The 10,512-nt window shown below is 33.7% G+C and overlaps 1 pseudogene across 1 annotated transcript; it reads left to right on the top strand.

Annotated features, from left to right (window-relative positions):
- Positions 1-3,981: 3,981 nt before the first annotated feature.
- On the top strand, positions 3,982-7,301 carry LOC114184310 (uncharacterized; annotated as a pseudogene). The gene is made up of 2 exons (XR_014994777.1): positions 3,982-4,623; positions 5,306-7,301. The product of XR_014994777.1 is annotated as an uncharacterized LOC114184310 (transcript).
- The last annotated feature ends 3,211 nt before the right edge of the window (positions 7,302-10,512 follow it).

Genomic DNA, 10,512 nt, shown 5'->3' with positions numbered 1-10,512 from the left:
TCTTGCACCTTCTTATTTTTATTATTTTTTAAATTTGATATTTTGGAAGGTTTAATATTTGAAAATTGGTTTTCGAAACACTCAATCTCGAAAGTACAAAAAAATATATTTTGTAAGATCTACTTTTTCTGTCCCAATGTTTAAGGTCTGCCCTAATCATTTGGGCTTAAGGCTGGCCCATAGGGTCCCCAAAACCCCAAAACTAGCCCTAACACTTTCATTTTGCCAACTTTTCGGAAATCAGCTCCCCTCCTCCCTCATAGAACAGTAGTAACGAGCTTTGCTACGGTTTGGCCCCTTTTCGCATCAAGCTAGCAAACTCCACTCCTAATCCACTATTCTCAGCTCGCAACTCTGTTCCTGGAGCTGTAGTAAACCCTCTTTTGAGTGTCGGTGCTTTCCCCTAGCATCTGTCCAGGTAAGGGAAGCTAGGGTTCTATTGTTTCAAGTTGTTTGGTGTTTCTATATTGTTTTATCTGATATTTGAATATTGGGTATTTTGGAATGCATGTATGGTGATGTTGACGGTATGGAAAATGCTCTGGTGTTATTTTGGTTGCGGCGGCATGCGTGAGAGCAGGTGAGTTTTGCTGAACTTGCCCAGGCGAGTGGGATGGTCGCTCAAAATGAAAGCTTTCGCTTAAGTGAGGAGTTCTCGCCTGAGCGAGAACAATAGTAGCTCACCCTCTCTCTGTTTCGAGGGCTCGCCTAGGCGAAGGCCACTCACCTGAGCGAGAAGAGCCTCGCCTGAACGAGTTGGGCTAGCTTGAGCGAGACCTCGACATGCCCTCTGTTTGCAATCTCACTCAGGCGAGGGCTGGTGTCTTGAGCGAGGGATTTCCCTCGCCTAAGCGAGAATTGGGCAGAGACGTGTTCCAATGCGGTTTCTTCTCTATGTTTGGTTGTTGGTCACATGATTGATTGGATTACCCTATTTAAAGTATGAAGTGTGTGAATATGCATGTATTATATGATTTATGGACTGGAATTGATGAGTTTGGTATGACTATGCGTATGAAACATGATTGGATGGTTGGTTGTATATTGGCAGGAGATTGGTATTCATGATAGTCCTATGTTTGGTTGGTGAGACATGAGTATGGTTTGGGTTAGGACGTAATTCCATGACCCTCCTGGTGAGAGTTAATGATGGTGCCTCATCTAATGGACATAATTCCATGAACCTCGTGGTGAGAGTTCATGGTGGTGGCTCATCTAATGGGCGTAATTCCATGAATAACTCGGTGAGTGTTCATGGTGGTGCCTTATGTAAGGACGTAATTCCCTGACCCTCTTAGTGAGAGTTCATAGTGGTACCTCATGTAAGGACGTAATTCCCTGACCCTCTTAGTGAGAGCTCATGGTGGTGCCTCACAGCCAGAATGTAATTCTACGAAAGTTTCGTGGTGGTGCCTCACAGCCAGGACATAATTCCACGAAGGTGTCGTGGTGGTGCCTCATGGTTAGGACGTAATTCCATGACCCTCTTGGTAAGGTTTCGTGGTGGTGCCTCATTATATGTATCTGGATAGCCGAGTCTTAAAGTCTTAACTTTGTTTGCTATCACATGTTTGGATGTCTGATATGTATTCTTGACTTTGAATTGCATGTTGAGTTAAATGATAAGAGAATCTTTTTACTCTAGCTTACCCTTCTATTTGCTTGTGTCTCATGTGTGGTTTTCTCCTTTTGTGATGATCATCAATTTATTGATGTGAGCATATGTGGGAACTCCTGGTGATCGTAGTGGCGACGAGAATGGTGCAGCTTAGTTGGACAGGGTTTGGTGTTGGGCTCGTTATTGAGCCCACGTTGAAAAGTTATTATTATATTGTAATCCCTTGCTTACGAGGAAGCTTTTGGTCATATGTTGAATCTTTCTGTTTTGTTAAAGGTATAATGGTGTGCCTTAGTTTCTCTTTATTGAATACTTGGATGGCTACAAAATCCTTATACTTTAAGTCTCGTGCCCTTGAATATTGTAATATGTATGATGTTTTATTAGAATAGATTTATCTATTAAAATTGGGCATTACACTTTTGAGATTTATTGTTTTAGAAAGTATTTACAAATTTGAAAATGACTTTTGAAAGATTCATTTTGGAAAAAAAATTAATATTCTGCAATGATCGTTTCAAAGGTATTTTTGGATTCAAAAATGATTTTCAGAATACTTGTTCTGGAAATGTCTTTTATATTTTAGAATGTCTGTTTTAAGTGTATTTTCAAATCCAGAAATAACTTTTTTTAAATAATGTTTTTGGAATATAAAAAATATTAAACAAGTGTTTTGAAAGTATTTTCCAAATTCGTAAATATCTATCAAAATATCTAATATAGGATGTATTTAACATTATATTCTATCGGATCCGAAAATTCATTTATTGAAATGACTATTCTGAAATAAAATTTTAAAATTATTCTAGATTTAGTATTTGAAAGATATTTTCAAATCTAAAAATAAATCTAAAAATACTTCCAGAACACCTAATTGAAAATGTGTTTAAAAAATGGATTCCACCTTCTCCATTTCATACCATTGTAGCACATGCACTTCATACAAGAATTTCAATTTTATTTAAAAAAAATTATTATCAATTTCAAAATTTATACTCCGAAAATGTTTTGAAAAGTTGAATCCAATATAAGTATGTATTTGGAATTGTACATTGTGAATATAATTTTGTGTTAAAGATTATATTTAAGAATGTACAATACAAAATACAAAATTTATTTTACACGTTCATTATGTATTTTTAAATATAAAACAAAAGTATATTCGGAATTACATTAAATTTTTAAATAGGAAGAAGATAATCTACTAAATATATTATTATACTGTATAACTAAGAAAACCTAAGTCTAATGAAATTACTCAATACCTCAACTTATTTTCTTGATAAGTGTCCATTTTTGTGGTATTTTGATCATTTTACATAATTTTGCCCATCACTTCTCCAATTGACACATGTAAAGTCCTTTTTATACTTCATATATTCACTTCATCCTTCTTTCCACCTCCTTCTTCCATATTCATCTTCCTTCAATCTTCAAAGCTTTCCACCTCCTTCGTTCATATTCATCTTCTTTCTTCTTGCTTGGAAATTAGTTCATTCCTTGGTTGAATGGTTTTTTCTGTAGATAATTTGATATTCTTTGGTTGAAATTTATTTATTTCTTCAACATGCTTTAAAGCTTCAACCTTTCTTGATTTTGTTTGGTTGAAAGCTTCAACCTTAGGTTTGTTGTTGCTTTGATCTTCTTTGTATATATTTATCTTGAACTTGCAAGGTTTCTTATATTTTCTTGGTTTAGAGTTAGTTCTTTCCTTTTATCATAGTATTTTTCTTACATTTCTGGATTTTTTTTGGTACAATGTTATTGCAATCAACGTTTCTTGATTTTTTTTTGTTGAAAGCTTCAAACTTATATTTGTGGTTGCTTTATTTTTCTTTGTATATTGTTATTTTGAAGTTTCAACCTTTCTTGATTTTTTTTGTTTTATGTTGAAGCTTCAACCTTTGATGATTTTTTTTGTTCAAAGTTTGTTCTTTTATCAGTTATATAAAGTATCTCATGTCTATATATTTCTTTTGTATATGGCTAGAAAACTTGATATTGTAACATTCCGATTAGATATTACTAATATAAATAATAAAATTAAGAAATACAATGAAAACCCTCATTTATTGTACTTAACTTCCCAAAAACGCGAAAAATTTTAAAACATTTACTACATCGAAAGTTATCCAAAAATCCATAATTTATAAAGCTCCAATACAATATCCAAATTCACAAATCAGTAAAACACTGTTTACAAAGTTCATAAAAACAACAATGATAAAACTCTAGTAACACTATAAAAAATTAATTAAATAAAGGAGGTCATTTTGTGGAAGTTTTTAAAACCTCCTTAGTTTTAATAAAATATATTAATTTTTTGTTTAAATAGCAGAGGTTTCAGTAACCTCTCTTAGTAATTTTATTCCCGCTCTTCCTGTTACACTTATCTGTCTTTTCTACTTCCCAAAATTAATATTTAGAAATTAAAAAATAAAATAATACTCTTTTTTTCTCTTACAACACAACTTTACTTTACCTTCAATAATTTGTCGTCGCAACAAACCACACTACGCTCACCAAACGCTCACCAAGGGAAACACGAAAATAGGGGGTTTCAAAGGAGAAGAAAGGAAAAGTGTAGGGCTATGTGGGTCACTTTACTTTATCTCCATTAAATCTCCTTTTTCCCATAAATCATTATCGCAACTCACAATCCTCTACCACAGCTGACATTTTGCACCTCCAAATTGTCGCATTTTTGCACATCCAACTTGTCGCACGAAAAGAAAAGAAAACATCGCTACATTGGTGGAGGTCTCACCGTGGGTCACTCTTATTACAGCTTGTTGCCGGGGCATATTGTTGTTGCAGAGGTTACATTGGTAAGAGAAAAGAAAGTCAAGAAGAAGGGGGTTTTCAAAGGTCTAAACTATCTAACATCGCTACAACAATTTTACAAGTTTTATTAGATCAAGAAAGCCAACAACTTGAGAAAGAAGGAGATTCAAGGTCTAAGATATCTAACATCAGTGCAGATAGTCGAAGATAGTACCTTTACGGTAAGTGTTTCTTAATCTTTATTAGCATCTAACTACCAAATTCATGGAGGTTAATATTTTCATTTGCAAACTTTTCAAAATGCTTTGTCTCTCTTTTCGAGAACCATTACCGAACAAACACAAATGATGCCCTTCTTAAATATGTTGTGAACACCAACATCTTCGTCCAACGTAATATAAATTTGCTTGTTTTAATACATTATTTTAATGAATTTATATTTAATACTATTAAATTAATATCATTTGATTAAATTGAAGTAGGTTTAAACTATTGAATGAAATCATCCAACTCAAAAGGTATATTAAATTTGTGATTCAGTTTCGTAATTATTTTTTCACTGCTCATGCTTTTATAAAGTGACATCGTAAATACTAGGTTGCATTATTTTTACTTCGTTTCACACTTTATCTCCATTTTTATTAAAATATTATATAATGTATTTATTTTATTTCTAGTTAGTTATCTATACTTGAACTTATTTTTCTTCCTATGTTAGTAGACTTTCTATGTTGTAATGCTTTTGTTTATATTACTTACTAAGGTAGATATTTAGGTATTAGAATAATATATGATGAATCGTTGTTAAAAAATTATGTAGGTGTCTTTATTTATGGATAAATCTTGGATTTTTAAACTACGAAACTCAATTGAGTACTTCATTGTGTTTAAATAAATTCCTAGATTTTGCTTTTGGGAATGGAGTTACAGGAGATATGATCCGATGTCCATGTCCAAATTGTGGCTTTATGAAATGGCAAAGTAGAGAAATAGTTGAAGATCACTTACTTTATAAACAATTTCCTCAAAGTTATGTTATATGGGATCTTTATGGTGGAAGGCAATCATTAGAGTCTCCTCAAATGGAAGATGATTCACAAGAACATGTTCTGCTTGAAGATCCAATGGAAATAATGATCAACGATGCATTTGGGCATTGCAGGTAGGAAGCCACTTACACAAATGCATCATAACCATCAAGTGCAAATGAAAATTTAAATGAAGGGACAAGGAATGATCACAATGGTTTTCATGAGATTTTGAATGATGGAAGGCAAACACTATATGAAGGAAGCAACTGCACTAAACTAGAATTTATAATCAAATTGTATCATATAAAAGTTTTATGTAGATTAAGTGACAAGGCAATGAATATGATACTAGATTTTTTGAAAGATGCATTTGAACAAGCAAAGTTTCCCCATCTGCTTATGAGGCTAAGAAAATCATTAACAAACTTGGTCTTAACTATATAAAGATAGATGCATGTCCAAAAGATTGTATGTTGTACTTAGGAGATGAAAAAAATTTGGAGACATGCAAGACATGTGGAACATCTCGGTGGAAACCTAAGAAGAAAAAGATAGCTGCAAAGGTTTTACGTTACTTTCCATTGAAACCAAGATTGCAAAGATTGTTCTCATGTTCTAAGACTGCGCAAGATATAAGATGGCATGCATTAGATAATAATAAAGATGGCTTGATGAGGCATCCAATAGATGGTGAGCATGGAAGACATTTGATTTAATCCATTCAGAGTTTGCTTTAGATCCTCGCAATGTTCGCTTGGTCTTACTACTGATTGTTTTAGTCCATCAAGGACCATGAGTTCCACATATAGCATTTGGCCAGTGTTCTTTATTCCATATAACCTTCCTCCTTGGATGTGTATGAAGCACACTTCCTTCATCCTATCAGTGATCATTCCAGGCAAGAGATCTCCTAGAAATAACATAGATGTATACTTATAACCCCTTATAGAAAAGTTGCGTGAGCTACGAAATGATGGTGTTGAAACCTTTGATTCATCATTGAATGAAACTTTCAAATTGCATGAGCTTTGATGTGGACAATTAGTGACTTTCCTGGTCTAGGCATGTTATCTGGTTGGAACATACACACAGGTTTGGCTTGCCCAACTTGTAATTTTGATGCTAGGCCTTGTCATCTTCACAATGGTCGTAAATGGTGCTTTATGAATCATCATCGTTTTTTAAGTAGAAATCACAAATTTCGTTTGGCTCGTGCTCGTTTTGATGGAAACACAGAAGAATGAAATCCACCATTAAATTTATCGGGGTATGACATATTTGGACAAGTGAGAAATATTAATGTTATATTTGGATCAGGGGCAATAGTGAATGGAATAGAAGAAAGACCCAAACAAAAGCCCAAACAATGGAAAAAAAGAAGCATATTTTTGAGCTTCCATATTGGCAAACCAATTTGTTGCGTCATAATCTAGATTTTATGCATATAAAAAACAATGTCTGTGACAATGTCATTTATAATTTGTACATGTAACAGAGGCTTAAAACCTCCTCAATATAGCCTCCGCAGTATATTATCGATACCAAAGGTTTTAAAAAACCTCCGCTAATTGCTTGTGGCGAGTCTAACTGTGAAGGTTTTTAAAACTTTCGCAGTTTAATTAGTAGAGGTCGAAAACCTCCATTAAACAACAAAAAAACCTCCACTATTTACTTAGTTTTTTGTAGTGTAAAAGCTTTTCTCAGCTAACCCTCTCTCTGATGCTATGCCTCACCAACACCACCTGCAACATCATCGTCAAACACAAGCAGATAGGATGAGCTAACAGAATAAAGTTATATATACAATTTAAAAATATATATATATATATATATATATATATATATATATATATATATATATGCATACATTCATCAAAGGAACTCTATCCTCTGATTCCATGTCACACAGCCACTGCCATACTATCCATGTTCTACGTCTTTAGTGATAATCTCAAGATACCCTTTGCTGCCTCCAACTACAAGCCACAACTTGTAGAACACGTGCGGGAAACCTACTACAGACCACACTCCGTAATGCCAGGTGGAGTTCCTAATACGAACCATAGTTCATATTTGTCCCAAGACTACCAAACTCGTTGGCTAACGCCAAAAAGGGCAATTTTCCTGGACCCATCCGTACGAGCCACAACACACACACTCACACCAGTAACACTCGCCAATTCGAGCCACAACTCAAGGATTGCTTTTGTCCATCCACCATCCTGAGCCACAACTTAAGGGATGTCATTCTGAGCCACTACTCAAGGAATGCCATGTGTTTACCTAATATCTCGAGCCACAACTCAAGGGATACCATTCCGAGCCACAACTCAAGGAATGCTACAACAAAGTTCATCCTTAAGGTTCCACCCAAAGCCTCATAGACCACGCACATCCAAATCACTAAGCAATTACTCGACCATGGACCTAAGATATATGATTCTTCCACGAACCTGGTCGTTCATGGTCCTGCATCTACGAACCTCTCCGCTCGTAGTCCAACTCTACAAACATCCGCTCGTAGTCTAACACACGTGATCCAACAGCTATGAACCTCCCCGCTCGCAGCAACCCTCAAGTGTGAGCACGAAATGTACGAACCTCCTCGCTCGTATCCTCACACGAGAGCCTCATAATATGAACCTCCCGCTCATATTATCACGTGTTCATCACCAGCCATGAACCTACCCGCTCATGACACAAACAAGCATCTCCTAATTCAAGCCCAACATCACAAACACGCAAAACGTAATCTAAAAGTGCACACTGCCCTCTGCGTTATCACCTGGCGCGGCCTAAGCGCCGCCAAGCGAAATCACAGCGTAGACTGCCTGGTAGAACCCTCTCTCCGCCAAGCACTGGACAAAAACAGAGCCATTATATATATATATATATATATATATATATATATATATATATATATATATATATACCATGATGTGTTTTTATGTTCAGAGTGATGTCATACCTGCAATGACTAAGAAGGAAGATATTGAAATATGGCAGGACAAGCTCATGGAAGGGAGCACTTATATAATGCAAAATTTCAAGATCTTGAAGAACAATCTCAATTTAGAGTTTGTGACCATCTGTTTAAGTCATTGTTCATAGGAGTAACCTATGTACAACCACAACCCATCACAAATGTACCTGTGAAGGTTTTCAAGTTCAAAAGTATCAAAGAAATTATTAAGGAGAATTACTCTACTTATTAGTTGGTTGATATATATATATATATATATATATATATATATATATATATATATAATATTAACTTGCCTTTTTCAATTGTTACCTATATATATTTTTTAAATGTTTTATCTTTGTGAAGTTGTGATTTCTAAATTTTTAGATTAGATATTTGTTTTGACTTTGTGAAGATGTTATTTGTAAATTATGTAGATGTAATTGGTGTATTTTTTAAATGTTTTATCTTTGTGAAGTTGTGATTTCTAAATTTTTAGATTAGATATTTGTTTTGACTTTGTGAAGATGTTATTTGTAAATTATGTAGATGTAATTGGTGTTTCGTACAATGTGAAGATTAAAGTTCAAAACAATAATTTCACCTTTCAACAGGACTTGAGGTTTACTTTTCAGCAGGACTTGAGGTTTTTGAATTCTTTCATTTGTGTTCTTTAAGTATTTATTTGAGTTTGTAAAATGACTAATTTTTTTCTTTTAAATAATCATGAAGAAGACTATTGTGCTATAATTATGACTTAGGCTAGGGTCAATCCTGCATTATGTGTTGTTCATTTTAACTTTTATTCATCATATCGTTTTGTTGATGACTAATGTATTTTCTTTGTATTAGCACCATGGCCAGTGTCATTATCTAACTCGTGGAATGGTTCCAAACTATTAATGAGTTTTGATGCACCTGAACTACAAGAATTCAAGAATAAATTTTTAGAGTATGTCTTCATTTTAAATGAATTGAACAACAACTTTGTTTATATGTATTGAGCTTAGATATTTTATTGTAGAATCTACAAAACTGTATTTAGTTAGAGTGAAGACCTAAGCCAGTTCAATTCTTCATCATAGATTAGTGAACTTGACAAATTATTGTATAAAGTTGTTGTTAAAACTTTGTCTGAGATTATTAGTATTAAAGAGGTATTATTCCTTTTTTAGTTGCATGTCATGTACAACAAGTAAATTATGCAAGTTATTCTGATAAGACATTCTTTATTATGGATGACGGATAGGATATGTGTAATTGTTGCCAAGACAATCAAATTTAATTTAGGTAATGAGGGGTGAAGTTTCTTTGCCTACAACAGTGGTAGGAAAATACAAATGAATTTGACTCTTTCAATTGTATTTTTTACGATGCCTATAATGATAAACCTGGCAAGAAGTTAGAAACATGACCTATGTAGTGTGTATACCTTTTACTTAACATATACATATGAAATTTATGTTGATGTATGTTGTTGTTTGTTTTAGGTATAAACTTTAGATTCAAGTGTCTGATGGGAAGAGTTTTTGTAACTTTGTTTTATGGGACCAAGACTGTCAGAATTTGATTGGCATATCAGTTGTTGATTTAACTTCCAAAATGATTAAGTTTATACTTCTTCATGTGTGTATGAATTTATTTTTCCCAAACAACATTGTTGTACTATAAATAAATATGGATTTCATTTCTTAATATTTGTAAGTATAATATTGTATTGTTTTTTATTTTTTTTAGGACGATGAAAACGATCCCAACTATTTTCCTCAAGATCTAGATGTTCTCTTAGGATGTAATTTTGCCTTTAGAGTTAGGGTCTAAGGTAAAAATAGAGCGGCATCAATAATGAAGGTTTCAAGTGATTCTAAGACTATGGATCATGTTAAAAGGCTTATCCTTCAAGAAATGGTAAAATTTGTGATAAATGTTTAAGTTGTGGATGGGATAACCCTATGTTTTCGTTCTTTTTTTTTGTAGTAGATATATTAATACATTCATTTCTGTTTCTAATTGTTGACATTCAATAGAAATTGGAAAATGTAGTCAGGATGTAGTTGTTGATTTCGCAGCTGATACATGTGAAATACTGGTCGATACTGACATGAATGGATCAT

The sequence above is a fragment of the Vigna unguiculata genome, chromosome 5 (assembly GCF_037176805.1).
Source record: "Vigna unguiculata cultivar grain cowpea cultivar isolate G323 ecotype 2 chromosome 5, ASM3717680v1, whole genome shotgun sequence".
In the NCBI taxonomy this organism is placed as follows: Eukaryota; Viridiplantae; Streptophyta; class Magnoliopsida; order Fabales; family Fabaceae; genus Vigna; species Vigna unguiculata.
Note: the sequence above shows the minus strand (reverse complement) of the source record. Positions and strands in the feature narration are given on the sequence as shown.